The sequence below is a fragment of the Colobus angolensis genome, unplaced genomic scaffold (assembly GCF_000951035.1).
Source record: "Colobus angolensis palliatus isolate OR3802 unplaced genomic scaffold, Cang.pa_1.0 Scaffold103, whole genome shotgun sequence".
Classification (NCBI taxonomy): domain Eukaryota; kingdom Metazoa; phylum Chordata; class Mammalia; order Primates; family Cercopithecidae; genus Colobus; species Colobus angolensis.
Window position 1 is genome coordinate 3,179,206 of NW_012111253.1, and position 18,695 is coordinate 3,197,900.

At 41.0% G+C, this 18,695-nt stretch overlaps 1 pseudogene; it reads left to right on the forward strand.

Moving 5' to 3' along the window:
- Positions 1-16,140: 16,140 nt before the first annotated feature.
- The window catches only part of LOC105512243, a 40,852-nt pseudogene continuing 38,297 nt past the window's right edge, over positions 16,141-18,695 (forward strand).

Here is an 18,695-nt window from a genome sequence, read left to right on the forward strand (position 1 = left end):
TTATTGGAAGCACTTAGAGAGTGGAGTTCAGCGGAATATCTTTCAGCAGAGAGTATAACAATGATTTAACCAGAAGGTGTCATATGGATTGTGGAAGGCTCACCCTCAAATTGCCTACATAGAGAGAAGTGTCCTTCCACTTACCAAATGATCTCCCATAGTAATGAGGTCCCATCTCATTCCTGGTTATTCTTTGAATTAAATGGATAGCATAGTCTTCTTCCCTCAATTGGAAAGAACTTGTAATAATTTTCTTGCCAAAATACAGTCATTTTTTCCTCAAAAAGCCCTATAGCTTTCTTTATTGTGTACATACAATTTAACCTCATTCTCAGCCCAATTCTGTAGGAATGTATATGCTTCCTTAACTTTTCGTCTTAATCAGACATTATTTATACTGTCAGGAAAAAAGAAAATAGGGGAGGAAAATTCACCCTTAATTTTTGCAAAGCTGTTTTCATCTCCTCTTTCTTCTTACCCCCTTTCCTATATAACTATTACAACTCCAAAGTCTAATGAGAACTATAGAAATGACCCTTGCATCTTTGGTGTACATAATAAATCCTATTACCTAACATAACTAGTCAAAGAGCTCTTTTCTTCCAGGATTTCTCCACAATAACATTGGGAGTAGAAACCATGAGTGATTACACTGCAATGATATCAGTGTCATCAGTTTTTGTTTTTGTTTTTGTTTTCAGTGATAAGTTTCCAGGTACCTTAGAAAAATAACTCAGTGTCAGGGCTGGGTATGGTGGCTCACGTCTGTAATCCTGGCACTTTGGGAGCCCGAGGTGGCAGATCACCAGAGGTCAGGAGTTCAAGACCAGCCTGGCCAACATGGTGAAACCCCCCCATCTCTACTAAAAAAGTACAAAAATTAGCCAGGTGTGGTGGCGGGCACCTGTAATCCCAGCTACTCGGGAGGCTGAGGTGGGAGAATTGCTTGAACCCTGGAGTTGAAAGCTGCAGTGAGCTGAGAACACGCCACTGCCCTCCAGCCTAAGTGACAGAGCGAGACTCCATCAAAAAAATAAATAAATAAATACAATAAAGAAAAATAATTCAATGTCAGATATTTCTCTCTTTTTTTCTTTTTTCTTTTCTTTTTCTTTTTTTTTTTTTTGAAACAGGGTCTCACTTTGTCACCCAGGCTGGAGTGCAGTGGTATGCTGTCAGCTCACTGCAGCCTCCGCCTGTTCAAATAATTCTCCTGCCTCCGCCTCCCGAGTAGCTGGAACTACAGGCACGTACCACCACGACCAGCTAATTTTTGTATTTTTAGTAGAGACAGGGTTTCACCATGTTAGCCAGGCTGGTCTCAAACTCCTGAGCTCAAGTGATCCACTCACCTCGACCTCCCAAAGTGCTTGGGATTACAGGCGTGGGTCACTATAACCAGTCTCAATATCAGATATTTCTATCTGGAGATTGTGCTAATTACTTGACTTTGGTAATGTCCCTGGGTAGAAAGATCTGCATAGAGAATCAGCATGGCAATATCACTGTAGATCTCCTATACAAGTGACCCTAGAACCTCAGTTGAAATGTCAGAGCCCTCGGTCCAGTGCCAAAATTCCATAGCAAGTCTTCTCATGCAATAAAGATGAGTGAGGACTACATATGAAGAAAGTATTCAGAACACATTCCTTTTGAGCCTTTTTGTCTTGGAAGCTCTCATTGATGTCTTATATAGAGATGATTGAGGCAAATCTGAGACATGGTGCCACTCGGCAATCTTGTAGGATTGATATCCTTTGACAAATATAAAGGGTCATATTAAATAACAGAAAACCACTTAAGTCGCAATGATCAGACTCCTATAACCAAGAATGCCACATACTGCCTTGCAAGTTGTGGTTTGGGTAAAAGTCTCAGATGAAAGAAATGAATAAAGGTTGAGACCCAGTCTGCACTTCAGTTACCAGGTCTTGTGTCTCCTTATAAGCCTTGTAGCCAGGAGGAAGGAACGCCCTTTTTATATGTTGTCCATGGAGAGGGGGCACTTTTTAGTATTTCATATACCTGAATAGGTGCTTTGTTTTAAATCATACAAAGGATCAGTGTCTAGTAGGGGAGACCCTGCCATCAACAACTTATATCAGGAATTTTTTCAGTATCACCTTGTACTTGAGGGCAATGAGACACATACAATGCAGTGATAGTTTTGGTGTCTTGCCTCAGTTTCTGCTAGGTTCCTTAAGACCCCATAGTGAAAATGATAGCGTCTGTCCATTTTATGTGGCAAACATATGACACGAATCATTGAAACAAGTATTTGAGAATCAACCCTGTAGTTCTTTAATATTTTAAAGAAATTCTTCCCTAATAATTATTCAGAAAAATTAATATCAATTATTGATAAAAGAATCATGGTCAGATCAAATGGAATTGAATTCCCTGGCATGTGCTAAAACATTTCATAGTCTTATTAGTGCCTCACTTATGTCCATGACAGTAGACTTAGTCTCTAATACACACTTTTGTGAAACTCACCCCTAGAGAAAATGCAAGCACAACTGCGTTCTGGAGCAAAATTATTAGGCAAATGAATTTTAAAACTGGAACAGGGTTTTTAAAAATCCAGTGTATCCCTTCATTTCACAACAGAAAAAAACTAGGAAATAACAACAATGCTCCTAGTATAGAAATATATTCAATAGGGAGGGATAATTCATGTGTTCAATGCCCCTCTGCAAATGATCTGGGATCCTAATATATAGCTGCTTAATTTGATTTACCCATAGGCTGAATGGGGAACGGGAAGCTGGCTAGTCCAGGGCTATGGCTCTATAAGGCCAAGGGATAGAGAGGAAATTTCACACCTTAGGCAGAAGTGGACACTGATATCCAGAGATACAAACAGAAACCTAAAATTACATCCATGTAGTAGATGCTGGTGGTGCCCCATCCAGATGCCTTTCACCTGGGTTCGTCCATCCGGCAGCTGCTGACAGGGTTGCGCGCTAATGCCTCACAGCCGCCTCCTTCTTTAAAGTGCTGCTTTCAGCCACCAGGAAGTACTGTTAGCCCAGGATGTCAGACTCTCACCCTGGCCTGGCCACTAGTAGCCCACAGTTAATGAGAGACTGATATAGGGATATAAAAACTTGGCTCCCTTCTCTCCAGGCAGGACCAAGTGTGTGGGTGAAATTTCAGCTCCATAACGCCACGTGGGTGGGATCAGGCTGAAGCTAGTAACCACTTGAGACCACGTCCTTGCTTAGCTTCTCTCCACACTGCTCCCCCAACCCCTCTCTGACACCTCAACTTGATTGCCTTCTGCTGAGAGTGTGTCCTCAATAAATCACTGGCACAAGAATCCCCATCTCAGGCTACGTTCTAGGGAATACAATCTAAGATGACCCATGAATAAGATGTTTTGTCGGTCTGTACTGCTCATCCTTCAGGCATCAAGGAGGAGTAGAGAGCTAAGAGGCTATTAGACAAATGTGGAAGAACTCATGTTTAGCAAGCAAAAACTCTTCCAGTTACCAGGATCAACCTTTTGTAGAAGACAGCAGAATATTAAAAATAACAAACACTATTTTTCTGTCACATATTCAAATTCAAAACAGGAAATTTATTACCTGCATGGAATAGGAATGAGACCAATTTACTTTCCCCAGAGAAGAGGAGATTTAAGTTAACTGCCACAATATTTCTGATTAAGTTCTGTGGAATTTTAGCACCCTTACAGATTGGCAACCCCAGTAGCTGTTTAGTTGGTCTGCCCCTTGCCCTGGCTTCCTGAGGCTGTGTTGGCATACTTTAGTGCAAGAATGTCCAATCTTTTGGCTTCCCTGGGCCACATTAGAAGAATTATCTTGGGCCACACATAAAATACACTAATACTAATGGTAACTGAGGAACTAACAATAAAAAAATTGCAAAAAAACCTCATAATGTTTTAAGAAAGTTTACAAATTCGTGTTGGGCTGCATTCAAAGCTGTTCTGGGCCGCATGTGGCCCACGGGCCACGGGTTGGACAAACACAAGCTTGTTTTAGTGGTTCTCCAACTTAACTGTGCATCAGAATCCCCTGGAGGGCTTGATAATACACAGATTACTGGGCCCCACCTACAAAGTATCTGATTTAGCAGATTTGAAGTGAGGCCTAGGAATCTGTACTTTGGCCAATTCTTAGGGATGCTGATGCTGCTGGTCCAGGGACCACACTGAGATCACTGGTCTGAGGCAATTCTGAAGGCTTATATGAAGGGTTTTCACCCCCCCATATCCGTAAAATACCACTATAAAGTATATGACACAACCCAGATTGTCTGACTATTGCTCTGTCTTAGGAGTCACTGAGGCCTGGGTTTCATCCCTCCTCTACTGTATAACAGTTATCCAACCCTGCTCTTCTCATCTGTAAAATGGGAATAATAATATTCATCTCATAGAGTTGTTGGGAGAATTAAATGCAGTAACATATATAACAGAATTTGGTTTAGAGCAAATGCTAAACAAATATTAGCCCCCTTTGTTCAATTGTTTTTAACACTGTCTATTGTTTCTTTAGCCCTTTGTAAAAATTTATATCCCGTCATCAGAAAAATATTGAGTGGAATATTTGGTATAAAAAAAGTACAAGGAATGAGCTTGTCTTCTGAAATTGGCAGAGTCCAGCAGCTGACACTTTATTTAGTAATTTCTGTCTAGGAGCTGGTTCGTAAATATGCAACTGAGGGGAGTGACTTGGCTCATTGCCAAATGGAATCATGGAGGCCAACAAGTCTGAAAATCCAATCAAGGTGACTAAACTCTACTTAGAAAGGCATCACAGGAATATATATTTATGTGAAATAAATCAGGGGCATTTAGTAATTGCTGGACTTTAGGTCTAGCTGGCAAAAGAGGAAAATATTAGGAAGAACTGATCAAGGTTTATCATCCATCTTTGAGAATAGCACTGCTCAAAAGAAGAAGTTTTCACACTGTTCTTAAGGCAGCAGTTCTCAAAAGTTTTGGACTCAGAAACTCTTTATGCTCTTATAAATTATGACGATCTTAAAAAGCTTTTATTTATATGGAATATATTGGTATATGCCACACTAGAAAGTAAAACAGAAATTTTAGAAGTATTTATTTATTGATTCATTTATTATATCAAGTTAACATAAGCAACATATTTTATGAGAAACAACTACATTTTCCACAACAAAATAAAGTTAATCAATGGAGTGGCCAAACTTGTTTTATATCTCACCTTACATTATATGTTTTTGGAAAAAAGGACTATTTTAATAGTCTTTGCAGCTAATTGTGGATATATTTTGTTGTTACACTGAAACTCCACAACTGATTATAGCTCCTTAAAGATTAGTTGCAATGTGGAATGTGAAACCATATAAATTAACTTTTCTACACTGTTACATTCAATTTCATGTCTATCTTGCCCTTTGAATGAACCTTTTACTCACACATGATTCCACACTGATCATTTGGAAAATATTAGTTCACTGAGTTATATAGATCTTCCAAATAATGGCACATTTCATTATATAAAATCAGAAAATCATATTTGTTAATATCACTGCTGATCTCATTAGAAAAATCTTTAAGCATTGAGAAGTAGATACACATTTTACACAATTCTAGTTTTCTCTTGAAAGCTAAAATTGTATCTTTGACAAGAAATAATGCCAACTGCTGTCTGGGCACGGTGTCTGTAATCTCAGCACTTTGAGACACTGAGGCAGGGGGGTCACGAAGTCAGGAGATCAAGACTATCCTGGCTAACACGGTGAAAGCCCATCTCTACTAAAAATACAAAAAATTAGCTGGGTGCAGTGGCGGGCGCCTGCAGTCCCAGCTACTCGGGAGGCTGAGGCAGGCGAAAGGCATGAACCCAGGAGGCGGAGCTTGCAGTGAGCCGAGATCGCGCCACTGCACTCCAGCCTGGGTGACAGAGTGAGACTCCGTCTAAAAAAAAAAAAAAAAAACAAAAAAACAAAAAAAGAAATAATGCCAACTGCTTTCCTTAAAGTGACAGGTATATTTTGTTAATTTTCAAGATGTCTGCCAAATAGCCAAGTCTCAGCGACCATTTTGTCAGTTGCTTTTTTCCCAAGTAAAACTGGTGTCCCATGTAAAAGGTGGCTAGTTAAATGCACAATTCAAAGAATTGCAAAAGTGTTTTTCTTCAAGACAACCATCATACTTCATTATGCCACAGAAGGACTTAATGCTCACCTCCCATTTCATCACACAGAATATTAAAAAGATGTGTCCTCAAGGGCTGAAATTTAATATTAACAATTTTTACTGTTTCATCAAGGACTTTTTTTTTTTGAGACAGTCTCACTCTGTCACCCAGACTTGAGTGCAGTAGCGTGATCTTGGCTCACTGCAACCTCTGTCCCCCAGGTTCAAGCAATTCTCAGGCCACAGCCTCCCGAGTAGCTGGAATTACAGGCACCCGCCACCATGCCCAGCTAATTTTTGTATTTTTAGTAGAGACGAGGTTTCACCATGTTGGCCAGACTGGTCTCGAACTCCTGGCCTCAAGTGATCAGACTGATTTGGCCTTCCAAAGTGCTGGGATTACAGGCCTGAGCCACTGCCCCAGCCATCGAGGACATTCTTAAGTGAACTTGGCTTTTTTGATAAGTGCCTCTGTGTGATAGTGAAGAATACAATGATTTTTGGTTCTACTGCTTTGATTTGTGCTAAGGTGTCGGCAATTTTTCTCACCATTTCTTTTGCATCATCTGCTGATGCTGCTGTTCCAGGGATCGCACTTTGTAAAGCATGGCCCTATACTGCCTTCAGGGATCCAAGAGAGGCCAAGAAGGCAGAACTCTGGAACAACCATTTTTGATTAAACAAGAACCACTGACCGCATTCTGATTTTTTTTTTTTTTTTTTGAGACGGAGTCTTGCTCTGTCACCCAGACGGGAGTACAGTGGTGTGATCTTGGCTCACTGCAACATCTGTCTCCCTGGTTCAAGCAATTCTCCTACCTCAGCCTCCTGAGTAGCTGGGATTAAAGGTGCCTGCCACCACGCTTGGCTAATTTTTGCATTTTTAGTAGAGACGGGGTTTTGCCCTGCTGGCCAGGCTGGTCTTGAACTCCTGACCTCAAGTAATCCACCTACCTCAGTGTCCCAAAGTGCTGGGATTACAAGCGTGAGCCACCAGGCCCAACTCTCATTCTGATTTTATCTGTAATATTTATTAGCATTCCCTCAAAAAATTCTGGTGGAAAATAAAAAAGTTTATGATTTACTATTATAAAACAAGTCTTGGCTGTACTAGGAAGCAATTCACATTGAAGTTTTTTAAAAAAAATTCTATGCATACAAAGCTGTCTATTTTTAGAGCCCCAAGTGTGTGCCAGGCATTGTGTTAGGTTCTGGGGTTACAGTAATTGACAAGAAAGACATGATCACTGCCTCACGATGCTTATAGTTTAGTAGGGGAGACTGACAACCACATGTAAATAGATATTGTGATAAGAGCTGTGTGGGAAGCAAATTGGATGCTATAATAGAAAATAAAGGGATGAAAGGAAAGATAAACATTTGGATTGGTAGTTCTCAAACTTTCATGGGTATCAGAATTAACTGGAGAGCTAATAAAGAATGCAGTTGTCCTGGCTTAATCAAAGTAAGGAAAGCCTGGGCCTCTGTATTTTTACCAAATAATTTTCCAAATTTTGAGTAGTACTGCTTTAAATATAGTTCCCAGAGCAAGCCTCTCAAAGAAAGTGACCTTAAACTGAGTCCTGACTGATGAGAATAATTGGGAAAAACAGGCTTTTCATTGGATTTGGATCAGATTTGTTTGAGGTGATGCCAGTGCTTCAGCTGTAGGGCTGAGAAGTTCACTTATAGCTTAAATGAGCCCATTCTATTTCTTATTACAAATAATTTGATTACTTAAGTGAACGACTAGAGGGGTTCCTATAACAAATGTGTTTTATGAGCAGGACTGGTTACATTAGACATTTTGTATTTACTAACCATGTCACAGAACATCTTTCTGAAAGACTTATCCCATTAACAAGGGACAGATCACATATCTTTACCTTTAAAACATTTCACCACAATTGGCTCTTTTTCTGACAATGCCTTTTTACATAGTCACTGAACGATAACTTCTGAGTTCTCTGAAATTCTCTTCGTTGTCTTGCTAAGAAGTTAGCAACCAGCATGACACTTTGAATTAATTCTCAAAGTGCTTATGCTAATAAGATTATCTCCCCTCAAGGCTTTTCATTAAATATAATTGTAAAAATTACATTTCTTTAAGGTCAGTAAAAGAAATCAAGGTATTTAATTTCTGATTTCCGCATAATTAAGTGAAGAATGGAGGGGAAGAATATTCCAGCTAGAGGGAATAGTGTACAGATTGGCTCTGAGATGAAAGAGGGCTTGTCTTCTTCATGGGACTGGAGGAAGAGAGTATAGCTACAATATAGTGAGCAAGAGAGAGAGGAGCACAAGACACATCGGAAAAGTTCAGCAGGGATCAGTCCATATTGGCCTTTGAGGCTAAGATAAGAAATTTGGTTTGTTTTATGTTCAATGGGAAGCCATTGACACAACCTATCCATCAAAAGTGTTCTGTGAAGACAACTTTGAGTTTGTACAACAGATCTGTTTATAAAATAGGTACTTGGGAGCACAATCAATATTGGCAGAACTAGCTCCAGGATTCTGAGCTCCATTTTACTGGCTCATGCTTCACTCTATCTCTTCATTTCTCCATTGTTAATTCTTGCCTTCCTCTGCTTCTCTGTATTCACCTCCCTATTTGTCTTTCAATGTATTCCATCCTCCCAATCTTTCTTTCTCCTGGAAGAATTGGAACTTGGGATCTCATCTTAAGTGCAGGATGGCCTTGAAAAGGAAAAGAGACTTTTTATCTGACGAATGCAAGCCCTCTTCAATTATCAGGCCCAGAGAGGTGTTAAAATCAACAGCAGTGAAATCTCACTCCCACTTGAGCTAAATAATTACATCTTGAGGGCACTTGCTATATGGGCTCTAGACTAACTGAAGCCAAGTAGCTAGGAAATGCCATATGCTAGACACCATAATTCACAGCCATAGTTTAGCAATGCATAACCAACCACTAACCAAACTTGTTCTGATAAACCAGTGAGAATTCCTGTCAAACAACTTTGTATCAGACAAGTCCTTGTCCCCTTTTGCCTTTAAAAATCTTGTAACAAAAAGGCCCAAATGGATCATTCCCCAAGGCAACTTGGAAGTGTGTCCTGGGCTGCAGTCCTCAATCTTTGCCCAAATAAACTCTCTATGTTAATTCTGTCTCCTTTTCTTTCTTTAGTTTGATAGCCCGAAGGATGAGAATATCAGCTATTCCAATCCTACTGGTCCTCTTAGCTGGATGACCTTGACTGAGTGCTATAGCCTCAGACTCCTCATCTGTAAACAGAGGATAGTAATAACGATACTTATAGAAATATATGTGCTAGCCCAGGGAAATATTTAGAGCATGGCCTGCTACATAGCACGTGCTCAAAAATGTTAGTGACATATCTCATATTTCCTATTCAAACTTTCCGTTTTTACTGTTATCTCACATTTTGAGCGCTTTCTGTTCAAGGAGTATATCATTTATTTTCAAATCTACCATATCACCTTGCATTCTGTTGCCACTCTGTAAATATTTGTTCTGTGTTATACAATTATGAAATGCCACAAGACCTAAGAGGAGTGAGAAAATGCCACCTGCAAGACTGATAAGGAACCCCTTCAGGTCAGTGGATGGATGCAACTTGATCATTGAGGGACTGGCAACATTTGGGTGGGCAAAGAAAAAGAAGGACATTCCAGTTGGTATGACTGTGAGTAAATGTGTGAGATGAGAATGTTTGATGGTCAGTGAGTAGTCCACATGATTTGAAGTGAAGGATTTGTTTGTGGAAGTCTTTAGTATGTTAGCACAAAACTAAGGAGCACCTTCATTAACAAGGCACTAAGTTTAGAATTTTTCCTGCAGTCACTGGGGAACATTGAACATTTTGACATTAAAGAGGGATATAATCAAAGCAGGGCTTCCTCAAGATTAATCTGGTGGTGTTGTATAGATTTATTTGGGAAACCAGTCTCCTGGCTAGTTTGTTCCCTGAACTAGGGCAGTAGTCATGAAAATGGAAGATTTGAGCCAAGAGAAAACTGGCAGGACTTGGCAGTTGAATCTAAAAGTTGAAGAAAAGAATAATCATTTTGAACTTGAAATTATCATAGTCGGCTGCAGTGGCTCATCCGGTAATCCCGGCATTTTGGGAGGCCAAGGCAGGAGCATTGCTTGAGACCAGGAGTTCAAGACCAGCCTGAGCAACATAGCAACAACAACAACAACAACAACAACAAAAAGCCAGTAGTTGTGGCATGTGCCTGCAGTCCCAGCTACCCAGGAGACTAAGGTGGAAGGATTGCTTGAGCCCAGGAAGTTGAAGCTGCAGTGAGCCATGATTGTGCCACTGCACTCCAGCCTGTCAGGCTCTCTTCCAAAGAACTAAGAATACTTTAACATGTAGTCAATAAAACAAAACCACATCACTACTCTGTGTATCTAGCAGGATAAAACAATCCCAAGCTTTCTAAGAGACTCTCAGAGTGATACAGAGTAATAGTAGCTCAGTTAGTCTCACTTAAAAGTGGGAAATCCCCACCAGAATGACTAAAATGTAAAGGAATTGCAGTTCCTAGTGTATGTAAGGATAAGATATGGAACAGCTAAAGTTCTTTTTTTTTTTGAAATGGAGTCTCTCTTTGTAGCCCAGGCTGGAGTGCAGTTTCTGCTCACTGCAAGCTCCGCCTCCCGGGTTCACGCCATTCTCCCGCCTCAGCCTCCCAAGCAGCTGGGACCACAGATGCCAGCTAATTTTTTTTTTTTTTTTTGTATTTTTAGTAGAGACGGGGTTTCACCGTGTTAGCCAGGATGGTCTCGATCTCCTGACCTCGTGATCTGCCCACCTCGGCCTCTCAAAGTGCTGGGATTACAGGCTTGAGCCACCATGCCTGACCCTAAAATTCTTATACCTTGCTGATGGGACTGTAAACTGGTACAACCACATTGCAGAACTATTTAGCAGTACCTAGCAAAGCTAACATACATATGTCCTATGACCCAGTAATTTAACTTGATCTGGTTGGTGGTTACCTAACTGTTTGTAAGGATGTATTGAGCTGTTGCCTTACTATTTATGCACTGGGGAGTATTTAAATTTTATCTCAATTAAAATTATAAGTAAATAAATAACTATATATTTGTAAACATTAAGAAAGGTAAGGAAATCCAAAGCAAAGGAAATAAATGAGTTGCCCAAGATCGTCTTTAGTCTGGATTTGGAAATGTATTCTACTGCATCACTTCAACTGAACTGCCTATCAAAGAGGAATTACACTTTTAAATCATCTTATTTGATTAAATAAATTGGGCACCTTCTTTATTAGAATAAGGGTCTGAACCTTCTGCAATTGGTAGATTCGCCAAACTTCTGCTCTGCCAAACTACGAGTAAAGAGACGGGTTCAAGATTGAAAGACCAGGGGAAGGATGGGGAAAGGAGGAAAACAAGAGATTGAAAAGCCATTGCTGCTTCTCACTCCTACTGCTAAAGTTATTTCTAACATGGGACAATTTTGTAGTATCTTTATTTGATACCCATTTGACAAATTCAGATTATCTACAATGCATACAGTACTTTACATTATATTAAGAGTATATGATCCCTTTTTATAAATGAAGAGGCTATATATCTCCTTAAGAAGTTGTCTTTGTTTATTCTTGCTGCTGTAACAAAATATCACAGACTGGGTAATTTATAAATAACAGAAATTTATTTCTCACAGTTCTGGAAGCAGGAAGTCCAGTAACAAAGTGCCAGCAGATTCAGTGTCTGGTGGAGGTTTTGTCTCTGCTTTCAAGATGGTGCTTTGTTGCTATATACTCACTTGGCAGAAGGGCAAAAGGGCATGAATGCTGTGTAAAGCCTCTTTAAAAGAGCATTAATCCCATTCACGATGAAGAAGCCCTCATGGACTAATGACCTCCTAAAGTCTCTACCTTCCAAAACCATCACCTTGGGGTTTAAGTTCCAATGCATGAATTTTGGAGGGACACACACATTCAAATCATAGCAGCAATTAATTTATAGTGATTTTTGATGTGTTGCATATCCTCCAGATAAAAGTTCACAGAATCTATTCTTACTAAGTGAGATCAACAATGAACTCTGAAAACAGGTTTTCTTAACCACCCATGAGAGGCAATGAATACACCTGAGTGGATCAATTAACTGTGTAAAATTAGGCACAGCATTTTATGTGTGTATTAGTACTTTTTTCTGTGATGGGAATCAGAGCTTTTTGGGAAGCCATGAATATGCACCTCTCAGATCTACTGCCAAGAACATATTGACTGATGGCCCCAGCACTCTGAAATCCAATACTGAGTTGATCCCAAGGCTACACTGCCCACAGCTTGCTCCAAGACAATTGCAGGACTCCTCTGATGGCAACTCTGGCTCAAGGGCTCCCTGACAGCCTTGCTGAACTCCCTCAGAACTGTACTTCAGTCTAAGATGCATCCACTCAACCTTCCTCTCTTCCTTCCTTCCTCCCTTCTCTCTGTCCTTCACCCAGGGTCAGATCTGCTTTGAGCCTTCCCTGGCTCCCTCCCAATTTTCCCTCATAGGCACTGTCCTTAATAAATCTCTTGCATTACTAATCCCATGTAGTATCGACTTCTTGGAGGAGTTGGACTATACACGTGGTACCAGGAGTTGTCCTGGTTAACAGGTGGGGTTTGGATAGTCCCTAGCACAAAGTGCTAAAGATTTCACTGATAGTGACCTGGTAAAGTGTCCCAATAGAGGAGTTCAGTGGTCAGGATCATGCTTGGATACAACTTTTAAAGTAAACCACAGTGCTGTATGTTACGTGCCCTACTGTAGAGAAAGAAGTCCAGCACCTGATAGGTCTCTTTGGGTTCTGGAGGCAGCACATTCCACCCCTATGAATATTCCTCTAGCCTGTATACAAGGTGGCATGCAAGGCTGCTGGCTTTGAGTAGGATCCTGAGCAGGAATATAATCTGCAGCAGATCCAGGTTATGGTACAAGCAGTCTTGCCACTTGGGCCATATAATCCAGCAGACCATATGGTATTACAGTTGTTAATGGTGGAAAAAGATACAGTCTGGAGTTTATGGCAAGCTCCAGTGGGAGCAAAACAATGTAGGTCCTAGGAGTCTGGAGCAAGGACCTGCCACCTGCAGCAAAAAACGTTATGCCTTTTGAGAAACAAGTCCCGGCATGTTACTGGGCCCCAATAAAGACAAAACACTTGACCATGGGTGTCAAGTGACCATGCAGCCAGAACTACTCATTATGAGTTGGGTTCCTTCTGACCCACCCAAGTCATAAAGTCAGATAGACCTACCATCAATCCATCATACTATGGAAATGGTACATCTAGGAAGGAGTCCAAGCAAGACTCGAGAACACAAGTAAATTGCATAAGCAGGTAGCTCAGACCCCCATATCATCCATAAATGATGCACCAGTTCTCCTTCCCTGGTTTGCACCTGTAGCCATATGAAGGAGAGTTCACATATAAATAGCTGAAGGAGAATAAACCTCTTTCTTGGTTTACAGATGAGTCTGCTTTTTTACGTGAGTGAAAGCTAAACATGAATGATGGGTTCATTGCAGTCACGTTCAGAAGTGGCCCTGAAAGACAGTGAGAGGGAAAATCTTCTGAATGGGAAGCTGAAGTGGTACATCTAGTCATCTACTTTCTGTGGAAGAAGTGGCCTGAAATAATAATATTTACAGATTCACAGGCAGTGGCCAATGGTCTGTCCATCTAGTCAGAATCCTGAAAGTGAAGACTAGATCAGAGACCAGGGGTGCTGGGGTAGGGGTATGTAGATGGACATATGGGAGTGGGTACAAAGTATGAATATCTTTGTATCACACATAACTATCCACCAGAAAATATCTGCCACACAAGCAGGGCACCATGGGCATCTACACGGAGGGGTCATGTTGGCAGAGACATAGGCCAACAGCACAGAATCCCATTTACCAAGACTGATCTAGTTAATGCTGCCTTTGAACATTCAACCTGTCAACAAAAGAGACCCATACTGAGCTCCCAGATATGACATTATCCCTTGGTCAGTTGTCACTGGGCGCCTTCCGTTCTGCAACGGCCAGCAGTTTGTCCTCACAGGGATAGATAACCACTCTAGGCATAGGTTTGCTGTTACTTCCTGCAGAATCTCAGCCAGCATCACTATCGAGGGATTATGAAAGTCCTGATTCATAAGCATGGAATCCTATGCAACATAACATCTGACCAGAGGACCCATGTTACTACAAAGGAGGGGTGAGAATGACCCCATGATAATGAGATTCACTGGTCATATCAGGTACTACAGTGTCCAGAGGCAGCCGGCTTCAACCAATGCTGGAATGGTCTTTGAAAGTAACTAAATTGTTGCTTTGAAGGCAACACTCTGAAAGAAGGAGGCATCATCCTTCAGGATACAGTGTATGTATTAAATATGAGGCTTTTATCTGGTGCTGTGTCCCCAGTAGGAAAAAATACATAGATCCAGAGGACAAAGGGTGGAAGCATGAGTAGCCTCACTTACCACTGGAGGACGTTGTGCTTCTTGTCTCATCAACTCTGGGTTCTGCAGAGTTGGTGGTTATGTTCCTCAAAGAGGGCCCACTCTTGCCAAGGGGTGTAGGAAGGGTCCCATGGAACTCTAAGCTATGGCTGCCACCAGGACACTTTGGACTACTTGTGTCCAGGAGCCAGCAGGCAAGAAGAGGGATCACAATTATGGCGATAATTGATGCTGATCATCAGGAGGAAGTAGGGCTGTTTTTATACAATTGGAGCATGGAAGAATGTGTGCGTGTTGCCCAGATAATACACTTTGGTGCCTCCAGGTACTCTCTTGCCCATTTATGACTTTGAGTGGGCAAGTGTGGTGACTGCAACCTCAGAAGCGTATGATTCCCAAAGGCTCAGACCTCTCAGGAATGAAGATTTGGATTAAACCATCAGGTAAAGTCAGTAAAACCTGCACAGGTGAAGGTTGAGGAAGAGGCAGCCTCAAGACCTGCTGCAGAACAGGGGTTGTAATTCGTCTTATTAACCTTCCTTTACTAAGTTTTTCCCTCAGAAAAAGAGGTTCATGGAAACCCTGTAGGATCTGCTCCCTGACCTTGTGTGGTGAAGTAGATCTGTGCAGTGCAAGGAGACTGTGGCAGCCATGAGAATGTCCCTCTCAGACCTGACTGTCAGGATTATAATTGACTTGCTGCTGCTCTGAAATCCATCAACTCACTGAAGCCATGCCTCGCACCTGCTGCTTTCAGCCATGAGTAAGTGCGGCAGGGACACTAGGGCAGGCACCTCAATGGGAGATGCAGGACTCCTCTGACCTGCCCCTGTGGCCTGAGGACTCCTTATCAGCTTTGCCATAAGTTTCTTAGACATGCATTAAAGTCTAAGGCACTTCCACCTAGCCTACCTTCGTTTCGTCTCTCCTCCACAGGGGGTCAGAATCTCCTTCTCAGTCTGATGGCACTCCTGGCCTACCCTAAGAGTCAGATGGCACTCCTAACCACCTCTCTCTCACCATTTTCCCTCACAGGTCTTTCCCTCAATGACTGTCTTGCACAGTTAACCCCATCTCAGAGGACCTGGATCAACACAGCTTTCATCAGATACTCAAAAAGTTTATGACCTGGCTGGGCGCGGTGGCTCAAGCCTGTAATCCCAGCACTTTGGGAGGCCGAGACGGGCGGATCACGAGGTCAGAAGATCGAGACCATCCTGGCTAACACGGTGAAACCCCGTCTCTACTAAAAAAATACAAAAATCTAGCCGGGCGAGGTGGCGGGCGCCTGTAGTCCCAGCTACTCGGGAGGCTGAGGCAGGAGAATGGCGGGAACCCGGGAGGCGGAGCTTGCAGTGAGCTGAGATCCGGCCACTGCACTCCAGCCTGGGTGATAGAGCGAGACTCCGTCTCAACAAAAAAAAAAAAAAAAGTTTATGACCTAAAAAAGGTTGTATACAACCCATTTGCCAGATGCTGAGTTTGCATTCCTGCCTTAGAAAAACCAGAAACACAATATGGAGCCGTTCTTGATCCAGATCAATGCTTTCTTTCTTGCAGTATCCCTGATCCAGGTAAGTAAGATTGTGCTGAAGCATCTGGAAAAATAAATCAATGATAGGAGTAAGTTTAGGTCAAAAAGCGATTTCTCTTCCCTCTGGCCAGGCAGGCAGGTCACCCTTCCAACAGAGTCAGCCTTATTATATAAACTAGGAAGACTCAGTGGAATTTCACAAAGGCAATTCAACTGGAGAAATAGTCTGCCTTAAATTTACTTATTAAAATAATACATTAACAATACTAAATATCCTCCTGAATCATCCAAGAATGCAGTGCTATTAGTCACTCCAAGAACTTGAAGTGTACCACAAACACAAAGGCATGAGCTTTCTCTATCCTGAAAAATGCAGTGACTAGGGAAGATGATTGCAAACCATTTCTGGAGAAAATTAAATACATACATTTCAGGTTTTAGACAGTTAGGCTTTTTAAAAATAAAATATGTGCTTCCTAATCATCCTTGAGCTTTTCCCATGATATTAATCGTGTTCTGCCAGCAGGGAGAGGGACAATATCTACCTAATAGATCTGTTGCCCATGCGGAAGTATTTCAGAGCCTGGCAACTTCCCCTTCTCTTATTAGTGACAGGAGTGATTCAGAGTGCTCCTCCCTGACCCATTTATTCATGAGTATACTATCAAGAATAGTTCCAAGCTTTCTATTTCATGGCATGATAAAAAACAAACTCAAACAAAATTCACACTCTGTCCTCTTTCTGTCCCATTTTTGTCCTGGTGATATTTCCTGGGTCTTTTCCCCTCAAAACATACTGTATAAAATAAAAATTTTATTTTATAAAAATGCATTGTCCCAAATCCCCCCAGATGTCAGTCCAACTTAAAGTAGTGAAGAGTATGACATTTCTCGGGTAATATGTGAGCAGAGGAGAAGCTGGAGGTGGGGGTCTGGGATATAGGTGGAGTAAAGCCTTTTTCAAAGCACAAAAAGTCCCAAAAGATCCTTCTTTAACAGTAATGTCTCTGTGGAACATGCTGGTGTTCACGGCAGGATATTAGGATGAGGAGCTTGCTGGAACATCAGTAGCTGATTGAAGCTTCTCTTCATTCTTATGTCTGTAGCTGTTCCAATTGCCAAAATCATCCAGTCATTCTCTTTGGGACAAAAAGTTCTGTGAGTTCATGCCAGTTTTGTAATTTAATTTATCAGGGGACCCAATTCACCAAGTGACTCTAAATCAAGCATCTAATCTCTTGCATCTAAATTTATCTGTTTGTAAAACTGAGATTATATTGATTATTTCTTCCTCATTTCACAGGTTCTTATAAAGGGGAAAATGCCCAAATTTTAATTGAGTCAATATTGTAAGAGCCAAAAACAGTGTTAAAATCTATGACTCATGGGATTCTTTCAGCATTATCCATGCAAACATGGATAATGCATGGATAATGCTCTGACAGATTTTGAAGATCTAGCTTCAAACATTGAGTACTTTGAGGGAGGAAAATGACAAGGTAAAACGTTGCTAGTTAATGCTACTCGTTTAAAGGCAACAATATTACTGTTATAAAACCATCCCTCACATAGTGTTGTCTTTCAAAGAAGTACATTTCACATAACTAAAATTGAAGTTGACATCAGTAACCCATGCTTGCAAGGATCTAGCCACATCTAGCAAATCAGGATTCCATGCAACTCTTGATCACACGCCCCACTTCACCATTTTCTTCCGATTCTCCAGCATAGAAGCTCTCAAACCAGTCTGTCATCAGAAGTCCCTCCTTGCTGGGCAGAAAAAGAAATAGCAAGAAAACAGTCCATTTTCGAGGGAATGGGGAGGGGGAATTGCCAGAAACTTTCAAAAAGTGTGACTCCGTCGCACTATGATCTGGCTCTCATCTACCATATTATATATTTATAAATCTAAAAATATTTCCTAAATTATTTTTGCTACTAGCATATGGAGAGTAATGGTTCTCACTGGAGACAGAAGCAAGCCATTTGACATGGAAATAACAATAGCTTCTGTCTCTAGTTGGTCAACCGCAGCTCCAGCAGTAATTGAGTTGGATGTTTTCCAAGTCTTCATTCACAGAGTTGTTCATAATGATGTCTATGAGAGGGCTTTTTCCTCTTAAATTTCACAGAGCACCTTTCAAAACAAAAAAGATGGTAAAATATTCTTTTATATATATATGTGTGTGTGTGTGTGTAAAATTGTGATACACACATACATCTTATTATCAAATACAAAGTTTTAATAATGACTGATATGCATTAAATAATTTATTTGAAATTTTGTAAATGGCATATGCCATTCCAGACAGGTAAATTAGGTTGGGAAAAATATGTGCTATGAGCTAGCTTTTGTATTATAGCACCTATTGTATTCTACCTTGTATTATTGCTCTTTGTTAACAAGTTCATCTCCATTAGCTTACAAACCTTTTGAATACAATGGCAGTATCTTTTATTTCTTTGTATTTTCTAAAGCAGTGAGATGTGGTTCATGGAGAGGAGCTGGTCTGGGAACAGTTGGTTGCCAGTTTGCAA